This window comes from Eptatretus burgeri, chromosome 14, assembly GCF_056783735.1.
Source record: "Eptatretus burgeri isolate ZD-2024b chromosome 14, Ebu_testis_v1, whole genome shotgun sequence".
Taxonomy (NCBI): domain Eukaryota; kingdom Metazoa; phylum Chordata; class Myxini; order Myxiniformes; family Myxinidae; genus Eptatretus; species Eptatretus burgeri.
In genome coordinates, this window is record NC_140974.1 from 55,183,685 (window position 1) to 55,206,751 (window position 23,067).

At 44.5% G+C, this 23,067-nt stretch overlaps 1 long non-coding RNA gene across 2 annotated transcripts in view; it reads right to left on the bottom strand.

Moving 5' to 3' along the window:
- The window catches only part of LOC147013239 (uncharacterized), a 178,012-nt gene extending 156,164 nt beyond the window's left edge, over positions 1-21,848 (bottom strand). For both annotated transcript variants that reach the window (XR_015051246.1, XR_015051245.1), the window contains exon 1: positions 21,515-21,848. This is a non-coding gene — a long non-coding RNA (uncharacterized LOC147013239). The remainder of the gene's footprint in view (positions 1-21,514) is intronic.
- Positions 21,849-23,067: the final 1,219 nt, after the last annotated feature.

Consider the following 23,067-nt stretch of genomic DNA (forward strand, 5'->3'; position numbering starts at 1 on the left):
CACATTCCAAAATTCGACCCTCAACAAGATCAACAGCAACAGCAACAGCAACACGAAGCTCTTATAGACCTGCGAGATGTCACAGGTAAAAAAAGGAAAAAATCATACTGTTGATCTGTAGCATGAGATTTACTAATCCCCAGTCAGCCTCTGTCTTTTGTCCTTTCTCATTCATATTTCTCTCAATTGTTCATTTCTACTGACGTCACTGATACGTTGGGTTTTGTCAGGTAAATGAGACATATGCTCAACATAATCTTCACACACATTATCGCAGTTTAGTATCGCACACAGCATCATGTGAGTTTAGTCGTGAAGTTCAGGTTTGAGCCCCAAAGTTCAAAATAAACTTTCGGTTTGCTCACATCACAAGTGCACAAATGTGCAGTAAAGTGCAGCGCACCGCTCAAGCTCTCAATGACTCGAATGGAAGTCTCAGAGGACACAAATGAAAAAATAAAACCATATAAATAAACGAATCTGATAATCAGGCGCAATGAGTACTTGCGACGAGGAGAGCAGAAGTGCTGATGGGTTTCGGTGTTTGCTCGCTCGGACAGACTCTTGATAAAACGTACAAGAATGGTTTCAAAATGATCATACATCCAAAGAATGCTCAGAACACGCATCGTGGATACAAAGTGGATTCAGGATCAGTTAGAGTTTGACCCTTGAATGAAAGTGAAACGGTGTTAGGATGCGTGTAAGAAAAAGAAGAAAAGTTATTTGCATTTAGATAGGGTGGACGTCACATTGCAGACAATATCATTTGTATATCTTGTCAAGCAACTTTTTCTGAAAAAGTGGAGAACATCACGACTGGTAGAAAGGGTTTACATTTTTAGAGCAATAGGTGCACAGCAAGGTATCTATGTTACCTTTCCTCTTATAAAAGACTACAAGAGAGATGAGCAGTCAGACAATATGTGAATGAGGGAAAGAGGTGTACAACCACTTTGAGATTTTCAGTTGTGGTTGAAAAAAAAAAGGAAGGAAAAAAAAATTATATATATATATAAATATATATATATATATATATATATAAATATAAATATATATATATATATATATATATATATATATATATATATATATATATATATATATATATATATATATATACACACACACACACATATTACAAAAAGGGCATCCATGAGCTTCCATCTATACTGAGAACAGTTCACATCTACAAATCAATGGCGTATCTTGGATTCATTTCAGAATTCTCTCCTGTAACATCTTGTGCACGCACCACACCTGATAACCCAACCCATCCACCTGGTACGTGTGATGTGGCCATGGTACCGGCACAAATGTCGAAACGAGTTCAAATACACTCTGGGAACAAGTTCACATGATGCAGACGAGGGAGTTGGCTTACATTTTGAGACATTTGCCATGCTCACATACAACCTCTTACTGCACGGACAACACGAACAGGAATTACAATAGAATTTGACTCCACTGTGACTCCCAACCAGAGCTCTCTCCCTGAATGTAACCACGGTAAAGCACTTTACCAGCGTACATTTAAAGTATGCTAATGGTGAACTTCAGACAGTTCAGTCTGCATTACTCATGGTGGGAATGTTTGAGTGGTGGGAGAACACTCACCATGGTACCTTGAAAGGATGAAAGGAATTTGGAACTCTGTGCTTCCCAATACGGTGACATCCCATTACCAGAGCCGTTTGCATTTATGAGAAATCCGTGATGGCTTCAAAGGGCAGGAGGTCATTTTCGGTGTCGAGGGGAATTGAAGAGGAGCTCTGCTTAGCAGTAGAAGAACGTTTGTACAAGGAAATCGGTTCTGCTGAAAGTTAACAGCCAGAGGACAAGGTCACCAAAACAATACGGATTATATGTTTTACCCTTAACGTATTATAAATCGAGTCCCGACTTGCAGCCTTCAAGTTTGATGATTAGGTGTTTTGCTGGAGAATAAAGAAACCGATCATTTGTTTCTATCGCTGTAAATTTGTCTTTAATGCTTCATCGCCTATTTATCTGCTTTAAATTATTCATTTACAATAAATCGTTTTGTATGTGATCTAAAATAATGTCCATTTCAATGTGGGCGTTGATGAAGTGCACCTTGGGTGATGGAGGGGATGACTTACTCCTGGAAGCCCTCCAGACTCACCCACAACACACATGGAAATATAAGCAAACATGGAGCCGGATCTTTCTCACCTTGAGAAAGCCATTTTAAAGACGATGAACGAGAGCCCACTCAGGTATTCAACGATACAAGAGCCTACTATTATAGCAAGAAAGCTCAAAGGAAGGTTCATTTTTAAATGGCCTGCTCCAGAAGACTCACCTTTACTGATATCACCGATGGTCAAAACACTTCTCCAAGACCCCCAAGGTTCATGGATTTAGTGCTTCATTTTCAAGCGCACCCGTTCCAGACTGTGTGTTTGTCCATACTGCCAGTGGTTTGAGGTATGGTGTAAAACCTATAGGCTGGACGAGCACACCCCACCGGTCTTTGGCACGGTTAGATAGACACACACATACATTATATGAGAGCACAGGCATGCGCTAACATACAGTCGAGAACAAACACATGAACATACTTTAAGTTGTCCAGGATAACACCTGCAAAAATGCAAATAAAGCTCCCTTGCAGCCATCGTCATATTAGTCAAACACTCATGTGACCTCTTGCTTCTCCTCCCTCTGGTTTGTCTCCGTTGCCACAGCTACATTGATCTGCTGCATTCAGCTCAATATTCCACAGCACTCGCACTAATGACCAGGATATGTTGCACAGGTATCCTTACGCCTTCACCTATAAGGCACACGCCCCATGCTCCCACTTGTCATGCTTCCAGGAAAAAGTGCCACCACTTGTTTGGAACACAATCAACAACCTGCCGTTTCTTAGTGGCAAATTCAGTGCCCAGTTTTCAGAGTATGTCTCATCACTGCTGAGCAAGTCACATGGCCTTCACACAAAACCTTGTGATATTCCTTGAGCTGATCATCAACAAGTCTCCATGCCATATTCCCATATGCAGCCATCATGTGGAATGGTGTATATGACATCTTTATGTGCCTCCAACACTGCCACCACTCCAATTAATCCCACCTCTGACATTATTATGGAGTTGCCACAAAGGTACACACCGCTTGGTGAAGAAACTCCATCATGTGTTTGCAATTAATTTTCTACATTCTTTTCCAAAAGTTAGAGGATCATGGAAGAACAGAATCACTTGGGGCAAAGGGTCAACAGATGTAAGATGTGGTAAAGGGAAATCACTAGAAAAAGACCTTACACATGGATCACTGAACAAGAGGTGAAATTCCTGGTGAAAGGTGGGAACAGGGTGTCAGTGGGGACAGTCGAGCCGAGTTGGAAATGGAAGAGACCATGATGTGGTCGTTTGTTTGAAGATTTGAGCTTCGAGAGGGAAAAGCTCAAAACAACAGATTCATGAGGCAGTCACAACGCTGAGAGGAGGGGGTGGATGGATGGAGGTGAATGTCAAGTCCAGACTTTGGGAGGGTAACGAGTAAAGAGTTCTGGTAGACCATGACTGACATGTTAGGCATAGTGGATTGGGAGGCATCTCGGTCGAGAAGAGTTGCCGTGGCATCTCAGTAAAGAGAGATTGCCACATAATCTCGGTAGGGAAGGTTTGGCCCACAACCTCAGAAAAGATGGATTAGCACGTAATCTCGGTAGTGAAGGATTGGCACCCAATTTTGGTAGAGAGAGAGATTGCTGTGGCATCTCAGTAGGAAGGGATTTGCGCAAATCTCAGTAAAGAGGGATTGGCACCAATTTTGGTAGAGAGCGATTGCTGTGGCATCTCTGTAGAAAGGGATTGCCGTGGAATCTTGGGAGGGAAGGATTGCCATGGCATCTCGGTAGGGAGGGATTGCTGTAGCATTTTGATAGAGAGGAGTTGCGGCGGCATGTTGGTAGAGAGGGATTGGCATGGCATCTTTGTAGGGAGGGATTGCTGTAGCATTTTGATAGAGAGGAATTGTGGTGGCATGTTGGCAGAAAGGGATTGCCGTGGAATCTTGGAAGGGAGGGATTGCCATGGCATCTTGGTAGGGAGGGATTGCTGTAGCATTTTGATAGAGAGGAATTGCGGTGGCATGTTGGCAGAGAGGGATTGGCGTGGTATCTTTGTAGCCAGAAGTTGCTTCAGCATCTTGGTCCAGAGTGAATTAGTCTTCAGCATCTTGGTAGCCAGGGGTTGCTTCAACATTTCGGTCGAGAGGGTTAGTCTTCAGCATCTTGGTGGAGAGGGATTGCTTCAACATCTCGGTAGAGAGGGATAAGTCTTCAGAATCTTGGTAGCGAGGGATTATTTAGTGGCCTGCCTGATGAAGGGACTAGAAACTCTTCTGCACAGAGTGGAGTCATCGTCAAAGTGATACAAATGATTTTCTGGTGGCGAGAAGACATCATTGATGTATATCAGGAACAGTATTGGTTTCAGAATGATACTTTAAGAGACACGAGCCTCTCAAGTTTGAGGCAAGGAGAGAACTCCATCCAAAGCAACCACTGCCTGTGAGTGCACAGGAAATCTGATAACAGTTTTAAGGTCAGAGCATGTAAGAAAAAAAAACAAGATGTAAAATTTCATGCAACTTAAAAATAAATGTAATTCCACATACTGGCATATCACGGATACAGTCGTCCTCCATATGTAGGGATGCCATGGGAAAAAATGGCCACCCCATCAAATTCTACCATTAACTCGCAATAGGTCACTGGCTTTGACACCAATACAAACTATTATTACGGACCCAGACATCAAAATGCTACATATATTGAACAAACAGTTTCAAATGGAGCACCTCGCCACCATGAGAGCATTTAAATTGCATCAGATGTGGAAATAAATTGGAATTGTTGCTCCTGGCTTGCTGGTTTGCTGGCTTGATGACAGAAGATGCCATCGTCCATCCTTACCTCATTTAGAATCCCATGCAGGCACGGGCAACTTGCTGATGTGGACAAAATGATATGCTAGAAAGCTACTATAGAGTGAAGTCATAAGCCTTTAACTTTCATTCTGCATTTTCAGAACTACCAAGACTGATACAAAGACACCAGAATACATCGCTAAAGTACTCGGGAAGGTGTTGTCAATCCGTAAAAGGATTGTGGTGTTGTATTGTGGTGTCATTCATTCACCGTCATTAATTACTTCCAATCTCATTTGGTCGTTTTTTTGGAATTCCATCCCAACATGTTTTTCTCATTTAAAAAAAAAAAACGTTTTTTTTTCTGACTTATTGAAAAATTGTGAACGTCGTTAGCACGTCTTGGAAATGCATGAGCATCTCATTCCTCAAACCTTTTGAACGCTCTTCAAACCAGAAATCATGCCAGGAAACACATTCGTCAAATCGAGCACATTAACAGGAGCACCAACTTCACATCCACTCGAGAAACACTATTAATCGTGAGCACGGCTCTACCGCCTCGCTACAATACCCCTGTGTGTCGTTTCACTACAGCACCATAGTAATAAGAGGCATTTTCATGCGAAAAGAAAATTGAATGACGAGCCATTAAGTTCACCGACTTGACTTTCATGCTCACAGGTAGACAAGCATATCAGAAGTTTCCGTCTCTCAAGCACTCAGCATCAACTGGCAGGACAACTTCGGTGTCAAAATGCTGGAAAATGAGGCATGGTGTTTTTTTTTGGCTTCTCGAACCCTAATCACCACTTCGAGAAGACGTCATTGATCAGAAGACGTCTTCGAGAAGAGATAACCAAGAACAAGCTTGCGTCATACTTGTGAGACTCTTACAGGTCAAAACTTCTTCATTCCAAAGGACCGAGCACAGAAGATACCCATCATTCCACCCACAATAATGAAACATTCCCTTTTTATTACTGTCTTTAATCAGGTCAGGTCAGGTCAGGTATGTGAGCACGCGCCAGAGCAGTGCGTCGCTGCGTCCACTTTCCGCCGGTACTCCAGGGGCTTCCGTCTGGCCATCCCCCAGGCAGATGCCTGGCCCATCCTGATCTCCCTTAGATGCCGATCAACCTGCTGCAACCACAAGGCAAGTGGTCGGCCCACCGGCCTCCTCCACTTACGAGGCTCCCTCGGTGAGAAAAGCTTTAAATAAAGGCATTCAGAATGGAAAAGCACCACCAGACTATCGTTTTTGAATACATAGTCGAGGCTCGAGGAAGAGCTCGTAAGAGTACACTGAACAGATCAGGACGGGCGGGTTAACAAGGGCAGAAAAGATCATGGTTTTGGATTGGGGATGATCTGAGATGGTGGTAAACATCTGTCTTGAAGACTTAGAGGAGATTGAAGAGAATATAGAAGTTAATTCCACAGGTGGGAGAAAAGAAAAACGAATGAGAGGAGGTGAGCAGTGATTCTGGTTTTTGAGAGTTTCACCAGAAGGAGGTGGACCGTGTTTGCCCTGCAGAAACCTGGAGGTACAGGGCATGGAAAGAGCAGAGGGTGAAAGACCAGAAAGATTACTGACCTGTCTACGATGGGAAAGAGATAGGAACATGGAGTCAACTTCATCATGGGAGATTGCAATGATCTTGAAGGCCTTGGTATCCATGGCATCAGGCTGAGCAAGATGTGAGTCAGTGGCACAAGCCCAAATGGGAGAGCAGTGCTCCATCAAGCTGAGGATGAAGGCCTTGGAGGGGGATAAGGATTCAGGTGTGCCAAGGAGGTACTTTGTACGATGGAGGATTCCTGGTCAGCAACTGGCTTTGGATGCCAACTTGGTGGTGTGCTTCAACTAAGAAAGTCATTGCTTATAGTGACACCAGAAGTTTGAGTGACTGAACTTCTTCAAAAGGATTGTTAAAAAGTAGATAGGAGGGTTTGAGCTGGTAGAATACAGAGACCAGAAAGACGGAGACCAGAAAGGAGGTGGTGGAAGACAGAGACCACCAACCTGTCTGTGAATTTTTTCATCGAAGAAGTGCCAGCATGTGCAAATAGAATTATCAAGTTAAGTATTCAACATTTGTCCATCAAACAAAATTAGGTCCATGGCCGTCGGTTACTCACTCAGTGAATGAGAAAAGCAAAAACTTTTCACCGGATGCGGTAAGTGATGACGTCAGTAGTGTCTTTGCTCTTCCATGAGCCTCAATCTTGCGAAGAAAAAAAAAAGTACATTTCCCGATGTAACCCATTACATTCTAAAGGTGTGCTGCACGAGTTTATTTTGAACATGAAGAGTGTAGTGATGATTTCACAACTTGCTGTTTACTTCTATTTTCAGTTTTAACTCCATCTGACATTATCACGCACATTGGTGGTCTTTAAAAGAGGTATTTGTCATCGAGTGGGAGTGAGTGAGAGTCTGATTCATGTCGGATATCTTGAGAAACACCTTAATCATAACAACATCGTCGTAAATGTAGTTGTTTGGTTGCAACGTATCATGAACACATCATCCATTCACCACCTCAATGAAGATGTCTGAGGAATTTGTTGCATTTTTACAGATCCTGTCCATTATCCTTCCAGTATACATGGGAAAGAACAGGCCGATGTTGTGTGCTGGTGTCCTGGCCAACTTTCAACTCCCCACCGAACGCTCTGCATCATTATTCGTTCCTGGTCGATAGTCTCTGATCCATCAGGCCTGGAAACTGCGACCTCAATTAAACTCCTTCATGGTGAGGTGAAGACCCATTTCAGGAGACAAACTCATTTTTTCTGCCTCAACGAAGCCAACAACCAGCAATCAGGAATTGTGGACGAGCTAAAGCATGTCCGTTGAAGTCACAACTCATCTTGATGAACTAAAGATGCTTGGAGAAGTGGGAGACTCAAAACTGAATGCACCCAACTCGGAAGGACGACGTTTCTTTCAACCTACGCCATTTTGAAATGCTTCACCTTTTCAAATATGTTCCGCATGATATCACATACATCTGAAGCAACCGCCGAGTGAAGAACCAAATATGTTCTTGATCCATGATGCAGCTCTCCAAGCTGACACCACCATAAAAATAATTGGAATTCACATCTAAAAGGACACAATCACCAAGGAATGGTCACAAAACAAAGCGAGCAATACAATTAATTTAACCAAGACCTTTATATATCAATCAAAACTGCATGCTCCTATTTCTATAGAAGAGAACATTTGGAGAAAAGTGTCGTCACGACGTGACGGTCACGTACAGACATGAAACTCACAGCTCGGTTTCATCCAAAGGACAAAACAAAACACTCACTTGTGAAAGCACAGAACCAATGATGAATGGGTCTGTGGTGCCATCATTGCCATGTTTAGGCCTAGGTCTTGGCAATACGAGCCTTCGTTCTGTCATCTCAACACTCGATATGAAATGTTTCTTTGTCGATATGATATAAAGTCGAGTTCACGTCTATTCGAAAATTATCCGTGACAAATACAGTTCCACACTACGCATCACCAAATACAGAACCGGCCACTAAAAAAAATATATATATATATATGTATATATATATATATATATATATATATATATATATATATATATATATATATATATATATATTCAATTGTACCTCAAAATTCCATAACAGAGAAGTGTTGTTCAAGTTTAGCCTAGGATTCTGTTTCATAGGTACAACAACAATCAAAAACTAAGAATCCATGAGCAGCTCGTCTTCCTGAAAAAGGCTCAACCCAAAAAGCCTTTAAACCGTCTACCTTGAAGCACCTGAGCATTACTTGCAAAACTCAATAACTCATTTACAATAAAGCACAACACGATACATTCACAACGCAGTTACACATTGTGAACAAGAGGCGAATGTTACACTACATTTATCACAGAGCAGAAATCACATGATTGGAGAGTGTTAAATCAATCTATAACACAGATGGCCTGCAGACGTGTTTGGTTTGAGCACAATGCGAGCTTCTCCCCACCTGGAGAGGCCGCACGTTTGGCCGAGCCCTTCAGGCACCTCTTATTAAACTTGTGCTCAGGATAGAATTGAGATTTCTTTTCTTGGCTTCAAAACTCGTCATCCAGCACCGTTTTGATCCAACACACATGCTGTGTTCGTGAAGAGAAGCAGTTGAGCACAGTACTTGAAGCAGCACATTAAATCTCTCTGATATATAATGTTGCAGTTCTGGAAACCGTATGCCTCTAAGGCAATGGCACCCAACATAGTGTTCCCCAGACAGTTATTTCATTAGTATATATGCAGTTAGACATTTCCCTCATGTCTAATGGGTTAACGGGATGAAGTGCGTTGCGTGGGTCTTACAGCTTGGTCTAATTATATCTCCATTTTTCCATTCAATCTCTGTCTTCATTCCAACTCTTTCCTCTTATTCATGAAATAAACCAAGATGGCAGACACCAGTGCATTTACAGTGGAAGAGAGGCTGGTTGCAGTGGTGTAGTACCATGAGAGGAGAAACACAAACAAGACGATGAGACAGGTGCAAGAATAGTGTGTCTTTGAAGATCATAGAATCATACATTAAACCATGATAACAGACACGCACGCAGCCCAGCGATAACCTCCTCCAACTGTGCAGGACACGCGCAGCATGCCCTTTCATTCGGGTCTGCATCTGGTACTTCGGTCTTCTTTTCGACCCTGGTTTGTATCCAATCTTTTCCTTCAATCCATGATGCACATCGGGGCTGGCAGTGCGCTCAGGCGGCCGCCTGTGAGGATCACCACTGTGTGCTAACCACATGCACGATGGCAGACACGCGCCCGGCCCTGTGATAAATAACCACATGCATGATGGCAGATGCGTGCGCAGCCCTGTGGTGGTTTCCATCGTGCTGTGCGGGGTGCATGTGGCGCACGTCTTCATTCGGGTCTGCGCACTGGTTTGCGACGGCGTCTTACCATCGACCTTCACTCACCACCTCGGCCACTGATATCTCCTCGCACATCCGCCTCAATGCAGTGGCCACCAAGCAGAGGCGCAAATGCATGGCCCAGATCGCTCGGGCCGCGTGGCATGCGGACGGAGCAGGCGCATTGATCAGCGCCAACCGCAAAGCGCCAGGGGTGCCCGGGCGGGCGTGCGGGGCTGGTGCGACCCTCAGCCGGTCACCAGAACGCGGCCCGGGAGTTCGGTGCAGGGCGAATCATGTCGCAGAGTTTGGTGCAGGACAATTCTGCGGCTCGGCCATGTCTTGCCGGGTGTGGCCGCTTCCGGCCATAGGGGCCAGGGTCCAGTGGGGGCATGCGATTTGGGTGGTGGCTCGTCGCTTTGGGTCGTCGCCCCTGCCCTGCAACATGGGGCTTGTGGAGGGCAGATTGCGGGGCCGTTCGAAAGCTGTGGTCTCTGCATTCACCTGGTGCTCTGCCTGCCTCGTGTGCTGACTCCGCCTTCCACCGCCCACCTGCCTGACTCCACCTTCCACCTGCCTTTTCACCTGCTGTTTCCACCGACCACAATTCCTTGCCGTCTCCCCGCCTATTCTCTGAACCGGTGCACGCGCTGCACCCGGCACAGTAACCAATCAGGAGACAATGCACCGACTCTTGAACTGGGATCGCTCAGTGGAGCATCCCCCAAAATATACAGGGTAGCGAGGCAGGCTGACCCTGTAAGGTATTGCGAGACCGTTAGCCCTCATCTCCTCTCCCTTCTTCTGATTAATTCCTCTTCATCGAGGTGTGTGTGTGTGTGTGTGTGTGTGTGTGTGTGTGTGTGTGTGTGTGTGTGTGTGTGTCATAGCACCTGTATTTGCCAAAGTTAAGAGTGTAGAATAAATAAATCGGGATAAGTCTGTCTGGATCTGCTTTTGAAAGTTTCTTGCCTTGTTGTTGCACCCCATAAATTCCTTACTATCACTTCTTGCATACAATAATAAATCCATTCATTGTGCCACACATTTTTACTTGCCTGTTTGTTAATAAATGCTTGTGCAGAAATGTTCCCAGCTCATTTATGTCTCTTCTTTCATTGGTCCAGCATAGTCGGTATCTAGCCGAGCCAGGACTTTGTCTCCCAACGATACATTCTACTAACTGGTACGTTCCTTGGCAGTGTCGCTCGGCTGCATCTGACCCGGTAAGGTGACCCGTTTCAGACAAGGTGTACCGAGGGCTTGTTCCCCGATAATTAGGTCAAGTTATTATTTTAGGGAACCGGATAAACCTGAGTCGGAGGTCAGGTGGTTGAGTTATTGGCGTTCATGGTCGTTTAACGACCCGCCGTGTCACGGAGTTATCTGTGTGCGACGGCCTGCGACTCCGGAGTGTCTGGTGGGAACCTGAGATAGCTTTCCCCCCTCGCGGTCTTCTCGTCCTGACCCTGGGCAACAACAATATATATATATATTTATTTTTTTTCCAGCACCAGCGAAAGGTGAAAATTTTGAAAGGTGCTGTAGGCTGTCGGCACTATCCTATGTCACTATACATATTTATATATATATATATATATATATATATATATATATATATATATGTATATATATATATATATGTATATATATATATATATTTATAAATATTTATATATATATATATATATATATATATATATATATATATATATATATATATATATAAATATATATATATATATATATATATATATATATAAATATATATATAAATATATATATATATATATATATATATATATATATATATATATATATATATATATATATATATATATATATATATATATATATATATATATATACAGTAGACTAGGCGTAAGTCGGCAGCATGTAACTCGTCACTTCGCCTAAGTCGGCAGCGTCAAAAAGTCCCGAATTTATCTAATGTTAAATCCCTTTGAATAAAGTCTGTAAGTCGTCATCTCCAAGTCGTCACTTCGTCTAAGTCATCAGATGTTGTCCGTTCCCGCGTAATGGAAAGTCAAGTAAATTACCATGCCTAACTCGTCACACAGAACTTCTACCTCGCGAGAAGCCCGATTTCATGGAATCGTGATGCGTGCTCATTGGTGTACACCACCATTGATAGGTTATTTATTACTGCGCTGCATTCAGCTCAGTCAGCGTGCCGTCCCACATGCATTGAAGAGGTAGACAGGCTGCGCAATGCAGTCTGGGGAAGGAGTGAAGGATCCATCGAGCTTCGTGTTGAAGTCCGATCATGGTTTTATATTGGCTTGTTTTGTACATCACCACACTCACTTTCACATAGGTATTGAGTGGTAGTCATCACGATGACTGTGTGTCATGTAATTTGTCGATGGTATGTGAGTTTTCATTCCATATGAAAACTCATTCTACATTCATTCCAATGAATGAATTCCAACAGCCATTCATTCCACATTTGTCGATGGTCATACACCATCACCGATGGTATACGAGTTCTTACAGTTGTTCATTATCTTTACTTTTGATAAAGTGATTCATGAATTCCATCTTTGCTTGATCACTTTCCAACTCACCAATGAACCCTCACCTATGCCCCGAGGATTGTGTTTCATTTTTGGTACAATAGCCGGCTTAGAGATTGTTGCGCCCTCTCACACGTACGTGTCCAGGCCACGCGCAACTTCATCCTTCACCCCACAGTCATCATAAATGTTCGCATACGTGCAAGTCATCATATTACATGTCTTAGTCGTCACTTTTTCTCGGTTCCGATGGTGATGACTTACGCCTCGTCTACTGTCTATATATATATATATATATATATATATATATATATATATATATATATATATATATATATATATATATATATATCAATATACATATTGTTGCGAATTCGCGCCCGCCGGCGTGCGAACGGCCACGTAACTCGAATTGCGGCACTTCGCCCACCGGACGGACAATTCTGTCGTGACCCTCTTGGACTAACGCCGGGAGCTAGTCACGGGTGGGCCTTTCGGCCTCACCACGATCGTGCCAATCGGCCACCCGCATGGGATAGGGTTGTTCGCCAAACTCGACCTACCTAAGTACCCACGCGGATGGTAGACCGGGCTATCGCACCTCGCCACAGGTCAACTCAGGACACGGGCCGCTTAAGCGATCCGTTCCGTGCTATCGGGATAACCGAGCAGTGTTATCGTCGGCCTCGACGGTTCCGATTAATTATCGGGCGTATTGAGCCCACGACGAACCCGTTACATGAAGCAAGATGGAGATTCAATTAAAGAAAAGACGAAGCGAAACGGGAAAACAGTTCAACATAATGCACATTTATTCCGTGGCACACGGAGAGCACACATATACAGCCAAACAGAATGCACATAAAGCAATTTAAAACAACAACGCAGAGCTACGACCGAATACGCGAGCACACGGCAACACTTAACAGTTTTACTTCACCTGACTGGCGCCACACACACACCTTTACACCAAACCCCAAAAGAAAATGGAAGTCGCGACTTCCCTGAGCGTGTCGAGTCCTCCTTCTGCGACCGCAACTCCGAGCCCCTCCGGCGTGCTCCGCGAGCTCATGCCGCGTGTCGCTCGTGTGGTCCGCTCGACTGTACGGACGGGGTGTTGGGGAAAAGGACGGGGTTTGTTCGGCGCTGTTTTCCGCGCTCGCGCACGGGTCAAAGAAGCAAGGCAGGAACCACAAGCTTGCGAGTCGAGCCAGAAGACGACCATGAAGACCTACCCTCACTCCAACTCTCGACCAACCAACCCAACCACCATCAAGGTCCGTCCTGTCCGCCTTTTGTAGCACGGGGCTCCGCCCTTCGCTCCGCCCCGTTTTCGGCCCCGCCTCCCTTCGAGCTTCTTGGAGAAGCCTCTCGAAGGGGGCGTGACCTCTCGCTTTCCCTCCACCCCGCGCCGTGCGGGGGCCGGGGGGAGTCAGTCTTGGCGTGGAGCCAGGGAATTATTCCCCCAAAAAGAGGGCCCCACCATTTCTCACCTTTGACCCCTGCATCGCCCATCCTCCACACCGAGCGCGGAGAACCTCGACGGGAAAAACAGGCAGGAAAACCCCCGAGCATAGTGGTTGGTTTTTGTTTGTTCCCGGAGATCGTAACCGCACAGGGCCTACTGAATGGCGAGTGGCGAAGATGTGATAGCATTGATGGTGGAGGCGGCGTGGTTGTTGTGTGTTTGGCGCTGTGGTGGGGATGGCGTGGTTGTTGAGATGCTGTTTGTTTGAAATAAAAGCTAGAACAGAAAAAATGGCTAACTCAAAGCGTCACAGCCCGGATGGATCACATAAATTCCCTCTATACAATGGGTTTGGGCTAACTTCACATGTGCTTACAGAGATATCGCACCTATGGGACCTGAATGGTGGTTTGCGAATTTCCACAACCATAACAATATATATAGAAATATATACATTTATATATACTAGTACGTGCCCATGCATGCCCATACATTCATGCCCATACGTGCTTGACCGTACGTGCAAAAAAAAACAAACTTTCAAACCACTTGCCAGAAACAACCACACAGGCCGTTCCTTCACTCTCGCGTGCCCGTACGTGTGTGCACCCACATGTGTGACCGTATGTGCAAACCAAAAAAAACAAACAAAAAAAACTTTCAAACAACCACACAGGCCGTTCCTTCGCTGTCGTAAACGACGACTGGATTGGGGCATTGTGTTTAATAAAATCGAGAAAAAAAAATCGAGAAAGTACAGAAATCGAGAAAAAAAAAAATCGAGAAAGCACAGAAATCGAGAAAGAAAGAATACAGCAAGTCGTCACTATCCAGAAGTCCGGAAGTTAAGTCCTCACTGTCCGGAAGTTCGCATATCACAGTTACGATTATTCACAATTTAGTTTTAATGGCCAATTATTCAATTAGCGCCAACGTATTTTGCTTTTTCGCAATGTCATCGCAAGGAAAAACACAAAGAGAAAAGAAGAGAAAAAAATAAAAATAAAAACCCAAAAAAAAAAAATTTTTTTTAAACAAATACACAGGCCGTTCCTTCGCTGTCGTAAACGACAACTGGATTGGGGCATTGTCTTTAAGAAAAATCGAGAAAAAAATCGAAAAAGTACAGAAATCGAGAAAAAAAAAATCGAGAAAGTACAGAAATCGAGAAAAAAAAAATCGAGAAAGTACAGAAATCGAGAAAGAAAGAATACAGCAAGTCGATAAGTCGAGAAAGAATACTGTAAGTCGTCACTATCCAGAAGTCCGGAAGTTAAGTCCTCACTGTCCGGAAGTTCGCATATCACAGTTACGATTATTCGCAATTTAGTGCTAATGGCCAATTATTCAATTAGCGCCAACGTATTTTGCCTTTTCGCAATGTCATCGCAAGGAAAAACACAAAGAGAAGAGAAGAGAAAAAAATAAAAATAAAAAAAATTTCAAACAGCCACACAGGCCGTTCCTTCGCTCTCGTAAACGACGACTGGATTGGGGCATTGTGTATATCTATAAATGCACATAAGAAATCGAGAAATTATTATAATACACGAAGTCATCACTATCGGGAAGTCTGTACATTGTAACCCGTAATGGGGAACGCGGCTGAGGTTCTCTTCCCCATCGGCCACCCCTACGCAGCAACGTGTCTTGTCATTGGTTGGTAAATATATGGCCGCAGCAATGTGTCTTGTCATTGGTTGGTAAATAAATGGCCATAACTTGGGAAGCACTTGTCCGATTAATATCAAACCTTGAAAAGGTACATCCACAAGGCCCCAGCAATATAGCTGGCAAGTTTCAATTAGATCGGACCAGTGATTGTCGAGAAACAGCGGTCACAGACACAGACACAGACACAGACACAGACACAGGCACAGACACAGACACAGACACAGGCACAGACACAGGCACAGACACACGCACTCAGATTGCTGGAATTATAGATAGATATACCAGGGATTTCCTTATTTTTTGGAGTAGGAGGCTACCATTAAAAAGTAGCAGGTTACCATCACCACAAGCGAAGCGAGCGCAGCTGTATGGTCGGGGTCCAGGGCCCAGGAAGCCGGAGGATCCTAGATGGCTGGAGATGCATTCTAGAATGAATGATTTCTGACATGAAATAGTTCTCATATTATCATGCGGTTGGGGTGGAAAAACTCCACAAAAACAGGTGGTTTTTTTCTTTCATTCATTCATTTTATGTATATTGTTGCGAATTCGCGCCCGCCGGCATGCGAGCGGCCACGTAACTCGAATCGCGGCACGTCGCCCACCGAAAACAATTCCGTCGTGACCCTCTCGGACTAACGCCGGGAACTAGTCACGGGTGGGCCTTTCGGCCTCACCACGATCGTGCCAATCGGCCCCCCGCGTGGGATAGGGTTGTTCGCCAAATTCGACCTACCTAAGTACCCACACGGAGGGTAGACCGGGTGATCGCACCTCGCCGCAGGTCGACTTCGGACACGGGCCACTTTAAGCGACCCGTTCCGTACTATCGGGATAACCGAGCGGTGTTATCGTCAACCTCGACGGTTTCGATTAATTATTGGGCGTATTTAGCCCACGACCAACCCTTTATGTGAAGTAAGATGGAGATTCAATTAAAGAAAAGATGAAGCGAAACGGGAAAAACAGGTCAACATAATTCACATTTATTCCGCGGCAAACGGAAAGCACACATATACAATTACAACAATTATGCACCAAAAGCAAATGTAAAAGAAACACAACAATTATGCAACAAAAGCAATTGCAACAAAAGAAACACAACAATTATGCACCAAAAGCAATTGCAACAAAAGAAACACAATGCAGATCTACTACCGACTACGCGAGCACACGGCAACACTTACACAGTTTTACTTTACAGACGGCGCCGACAACACACATACTCCAAAGCAAAAGAAAAAGGACCACCCTCTACGACAAGGGGGCAGACGTGGGCTGTGGGCGCGAGACCGCGTAGAGCCTACCCGTCTTGTGATGAGCCGCAAAATGGCGGCGGTGCCCCGACTCCGCGGGCCTCGCTGGCACTGCCTGGAATGGGGTGGGAACGGGGCCCCCCTTTTCGCACTATCTCAGCGCGGGGGGAAACAGGGGGGGGTTGTTGATGCTCTAGGGAAAGAGGATAGCTGGCTTGCTTGGGTCCCTCGACGAGCGACTCCACTGCGCCCTCGACCGCGTTCCCGGCTTCTCCTCTCTGCAGCTCCCCGACAGACCGCCTCTCTTCCAGACCCGTCTTGACTGCTGCTACCACACTTCGCCGCCGCCGCCACGACTCGCCCGAGCCCGAAACAGAAAAAACCTCCACTCTCCAACTCGAGCCCAAAACAGAAACTCTTCTCTCACTCGAGCCTGAAACAGAAACTCTTCTCTCACTCGAGCCCGAAACAGAAACTCTTCTCTCCCTCGAGCCCGAAACAGAAACTCTTCTCTCCCTCGAGCCCGAAACAGAAACTCTTCTCTCCCTCGAGCCCGAAACAGAAACTCTTCTCTCCCTCGAGCCCGAAACAGAAACTCTTCTCTCCCTCGAGCCCGAAACAGAACCTCTTCTCTCCCTCGAACCCGAACCCGAAACTCTTCTCCAACTCGATTCGCCCGGCGCTCGGCGCTTTATAGTGCGACAGGAGAAACCATATGCAGATTTTCGGATCAGGATTGGCTCGGGGGCGGAGCCACGCTCGCCCATTGGACAGAGGAAAAGTGGGCGTGAATCATTCCTGATCCGCGAATCTGCATATATCGATTCTACTCCGACGCGCCTGGAGGCTGGGCCAAATCGCCCCGCGCTCGCTGATAGGACGGAACAGAAGTGGGCGTGAATCATTCCTGATCCGACTTCCCCTCGGAAAGGCCGCTCTTTGTACCCGCGGCTCAGGTCGCGCCCTGTACAAGGCCAGGACAGCCTGACGCTCGGCGCCCACAAGCGGTGCGGGAATGGCGGCAGAAGGAGGAGAGGTGAAGGTGGTGGAGGGTTTATTGTGGTGGTTTATGGCCATGGCGAAGCTTGGAATGGTGGTGATGCGATGTTTGCGAGAGCGAGTTGTGAAGGTAAAGGTCGTGGCTGTTGGCGTTGTTGTTGTTGTTGTTGTGAAGCGGCGTTGCGGTTGGTGGTTGTTGTGTGATGGCGGTTGAGACCTGGTTGGCTCAAAATAAAGATAGAACAGAAAAACGGTTATCTTAAAGGGTCGCAGCCCGAATGAATGACATTTATTCCCTCTAAACAACGGGTTTGGGCTAACTACACATGTACTTACAGAGATATCTCACCTACGGGACCTGAATGGTGGTTTGCGAATTTCCTCAACCACAACAATATTTTCCCTCTTTGATTTCATTTTACTTTGTTAAATATTGTTTATTATTATTTTATTATGTTTTGTTTTGATTTAATAAACAGCTCAAACTAATAACTTCAGACTAGTTTATTGTTTGAAAATGAATGATAAACATGTATTTAACTTCACTCGTTTTCTGATAATTTCTTTATTTGATGTCAGCTCGCTTCAATCAGTCAACCAATCAAACAGTCTAAGTGTGAATACTGTGTCACAGTCACAATCCCAATTTTGTTAAACTTCCACCTTACATTATCCGCCAATACCGTGTTGTTATCCCGTCAACGAAAGCTCGCAAGTCTATGGTACATGCATGTACCTGCGGTACCACTATTCAGTTGGCCAGTTCACAGCTGCTCATACTTGGCCTTCACTTCAGTGAATAAACAGCGATTTTCAGTGTAAATAACCATGGAATAATAACATGTACAAAGCTGCTTTAAACTTAGAGGCTAATTACTTTATAAATGAAAAAGGCACAACGGGTGACTGTGTATTTTGGAGCCGCATCACTTGACAAAAGCTGAAAATGGACGAGGTGAAACACGTGTTTCGTGAAACAACAAGAACGTCGCACTTGCGAGAGTGCAAGTTTAGACCAGTTACTGATGGCCAGAAGTTTACCTCCCATGTCTTTGGACTTTTTCGAAAATCCAAAGTCAAACAGGGATTTTCGTTTCGATGCCATCGTTTCAGCACCGAAACTGCGAGGCCTACAAAGTTTATTTTGTTGAGGTCATTGTTGTATGGTATCAGGGTATCAGGCCAACAGTCCAAAACGAGGCTAAAGCAGAGAACTCTCTATTGCAGGAGGCGTGTTTTAGCTGCTTGTGTTATTTTTACGTCAGTGTTGTGCTAGACCTGGCGAGAGTACTAACAGTAAAAGTAAGCCCGCTTTTAACGAAATACTCATGTGTTTTGGTCTCGGATTTCAAAACAGGGGGTGTAGAGATTTTGTGGCGACAAAAAAAAAATAGAAAAATCGCTGCTGAAGTAGGCGGCGACCTTTGACATTTTTTCTCTGAGTAGACGGCTGTGGGTCGCCGATAACCGGCCTCTAAGGAAACCCCTGGATATACACATATATATACATATAATATATACATATAAAAATATATATACTTTTTTTGTTAACGAGTGCACGTCCGTACGTGCGTGCCCATATGTGCGTGTCCGTACGTGCAAAAAAAAATCTTTCAAACAACTACACAGGCCATTCCTTCGCTCTCATAAACGACGACTGGATTGGGCATTGTGTTAAAGAAAATCGAGAAAGAAATCGAGAAAGTACAGAAATCGAGAAAGAAAGAATACAGTAAGTCGATGAAGAGAAAAAAAAAATCGAGAAAAAAATCGATAAAGAATACAGTAAGTCGTCACTATCTGGAAGTTAAGTCCTCACTGTCCGGAAGTTCGCATATCGCATTACGATTATTCGCAATTTCGTTTTAATGGCCAATTATTCAATTAGCGCCAACGTATTTTGCCTTTTCGCAATGTCATCGCAAGGAAAAACACAAAGAGAAGAGAAGAGAGAAAAAAGAAGAAAAAAAAACGTACGTGAAAAAAAAAAATTCAAACAACCAAACAGGCAGTTCCTTCACTCTCGCAAACGACGACTGGATTGGGGCATTGTGTTTATCTATAAATGCACATAAGAAATCGAGAAATTATTAGAATACAGTAAGTCATCACTATCCGGAAGTCCGTACGTTTTAACCCGTAATGGGGAACGCGGCTGAGGTTCTCTTCCCCATCGGCCACGCCTATGCAGCAACGTGTCTTGTCATTGGTTGGTAAATAAATGGCCATAACTTGGGAAGCACTTGTCCGATTAATATAAAACCTTGAAAAGGCACATACTCAGGGCCCAGCAATATACTTGGAAGGTTTCAATTAGATCGGACCAGTGGTTGTGGAGAAACAGTGGTCACAGACACACACATAGACACACATTGCTGGAATTATAGATAGACTAGTATGTGCCCGTACGTGCATGGCCCATACGTGCGTGGCTGTATGTGCAAACCAAAAAAAAAAAAAAAAAAAAAAAAAACTTTCAAACCGCGAGCCAGAAACAAACACACAGGCCGTTCCTTCGCTCTCGCGTGCCTGTATGTGCGTGCTGGTATGTGCAACCCCCTCCTCCCCCCCCCCCCCAAAAAAAACTTTAAAACCACGAGCCAGAAACAGCTACACAGGCCGTTCCTTCGCTCTCGTAAACGATGACTGGATTGGGGCATTGTGTTTATCTATAAATGCGCATAAGAAATCGAGAAATTATTACAATACATTGTCATCACTATCCAGAAGTGGTGCGTGCCCATATGGAATGTTCACATGCATTCTCGGGGTCGGACATCCAGGAACTTCGCCGACCCATAATGCAATATCCGCATAGCAACACTGGCGAAGGGGAAAACAAAGTATCTCGTTCGCTCGGATCGCCCTGCTATGCGTTGCAGCGGTGTATGTAGCGCTAGCACTATCGCACGGCACTCGACTCGTACCTGTTACAAGTTTGTTTCATTCGTAGCCTTTATTACACATTATTATTTGCTACAATGCCGAAAAGTTGTTGTATTTTCGGCCACACAGTTGCTGTATTACAAGGCAAAAAATTCAGAACTCTCCTTTTATCTCATACCAAGTAGGGCTACTGAACCAGAGAGGAGACTTCTGTGGCTTAGAGCCATGAGACAAAAAATTTGTGGGCTTCCAGTGATCGGTAGTTTTTCATTGCGTCATGTGTAAACACTCCTGAGATTAAAAATAAAAATATATTCTGTGGTTAGTTATTAAAATAGTACCAGGGCAATTAAGCGATGGTACATCAAGCAAAAACATTAATGCCTTGGCCCTTGATGGCCATTAATAGGATTAGAACTTGCAAACTAAATTCAATGACAATGTGTCGGCCTTTCCTTAAAGTTCCACTGCAGTCTTGTCCACAGCCCAGGCGCTTCAACTCAACAGCCACAAGAAATAGCCACGCACTGCTACATCATTACAAAACGGAGAGACACACAGGCACACATGCTCACTCACATAGGGCAATGCTCATACACAGAGTCATGCACATCATTAAAATCAGGGATAACACAGAATTTATACAACATGAATGTGAGCAATATTTTAATCATTCATTGACATCCTTGCTGGGTCAGTGAGTGACCCACAACTAACACAGATGACTCACCGTTACACGGTACAGACAAGGCAGGTCAATTAAAACTATTACTAACTCGCCACGTCAGCTCAGGAGTTCATAAATAATTGAAATAATATATTAACACTCCAGTACAGTAATATTAGATAATACACAGTTAAAACTTGGTTTAAAATTGAATTACATACCTGGTGTCTTGACTAGATACGTGTATCCGTCCGGGTATTGCACGTTCGGCCATTCCTTCGGGTTGTCGATCCACGAATCACCGGGGTACTGGTGGGGGCAACAATCAAGGCCAGTCAATTGTATTTTGGCTCGATATCTGGCCAACGCATCACCTCACAAATGTTCCATAAATCGATGTGACATTGCAAACACTTGGGTGAACACAATGTATCAACAATTTATCTGAAAAACATCGACAGAAAAAAAAAATCACGGCTTTGCGTGCAAGTAAAACCACGATGTGCGTGAGTCTGCGATCGGCGCTGCGTTTGTTTTCCCCTTTGCCAACATGGCGGTCGCGTTACCAAGCGAGTCACGTGACTGTGACGTATGTCCGACCTCAAGAATTCCACGAATTATCGCTTGTATTGAAGTAACAACTGCTGTGATACTTACACACACAGAGTTAATTAAAATCCAAATTAAAATCAAGTTTACCTTCTTGTCTTTGCTTGCCATGACATTCGCTGCCATTGACCATTGCCACTCCTCCGCCACGGCACCCTTTCCCCATCGTAACCGGCACGGCACGTGACGTCATCGTCGGCCGGCCGCGCACAGGCCGACGCAGCAACGTGTCCTTTCATTGGTTTGGTAAATGAATGGCCATAACTTTGGAACCACTTGTCCGATTAATATCAAACCTTGAAAAGGCACATCCACAGGGCCCCAGCAATATTGCTGGCAAGTTTCAATTTGATCGGCCCAGTGGTTGTTGAGAAACAGCGGTCACAGACAGACAGACAGACAGACACACACACACACACACACACACACACACAGACACACACATACACATTGCTGGAATTATAGATAGACGAGTACGTGCCCGTAAAAAATAAAAAAAATAAAAAATTGTAAATAAATATTCAAACCGCGAGCAACAAACAACAACCACACACGTTGTTTCTTCGCTCTCACGTGCCCGTACATGTGTGGCCCGGAAATTCGCATATTATTCGCAGTTACGATTATTCGCAATTTAGTGTTAATACCGAATTATTCAATTAGCGCCAACGTATTTTACCTTTTCGCAATCTCGTGGCAAGCAAAAACAAAAAGAGAAGAGAAGAGAGAGAAAAAAAGTTTACTTCCTGGTTCGGAGCATACCAGCACTCTGATGTTACCGAAATTTATGCACCGTCTCATATGAAAACGATCATAACTTGGGGCATTGTGTTTATCTATAAATGCGCATAAGAAATCGAGAAATTATTAGAATACACGAAGCCATTGTACGTGTCATATATGTAGGAATAGTCGTTGTTGTGCATGCACGCAACGGCGCCACGGCGTCGAGAATAAAACATCACAGTTGGTCTTGAACCTTTGTCTGGCTCTTTCCATGGTGGCAGCGGTGTATTCACATTTGACCGATGTTGGATTGTTTTAAACCACCCCCGCCACTGGCTCTGGATGCTTCTAACCTCGGTGATGCTTGGCGCCGATGGAGACAGCTGTCCGAACTATTTTTGGAAGCATCAGGACAAAGTTCAGAGTCGATACCGGAGAG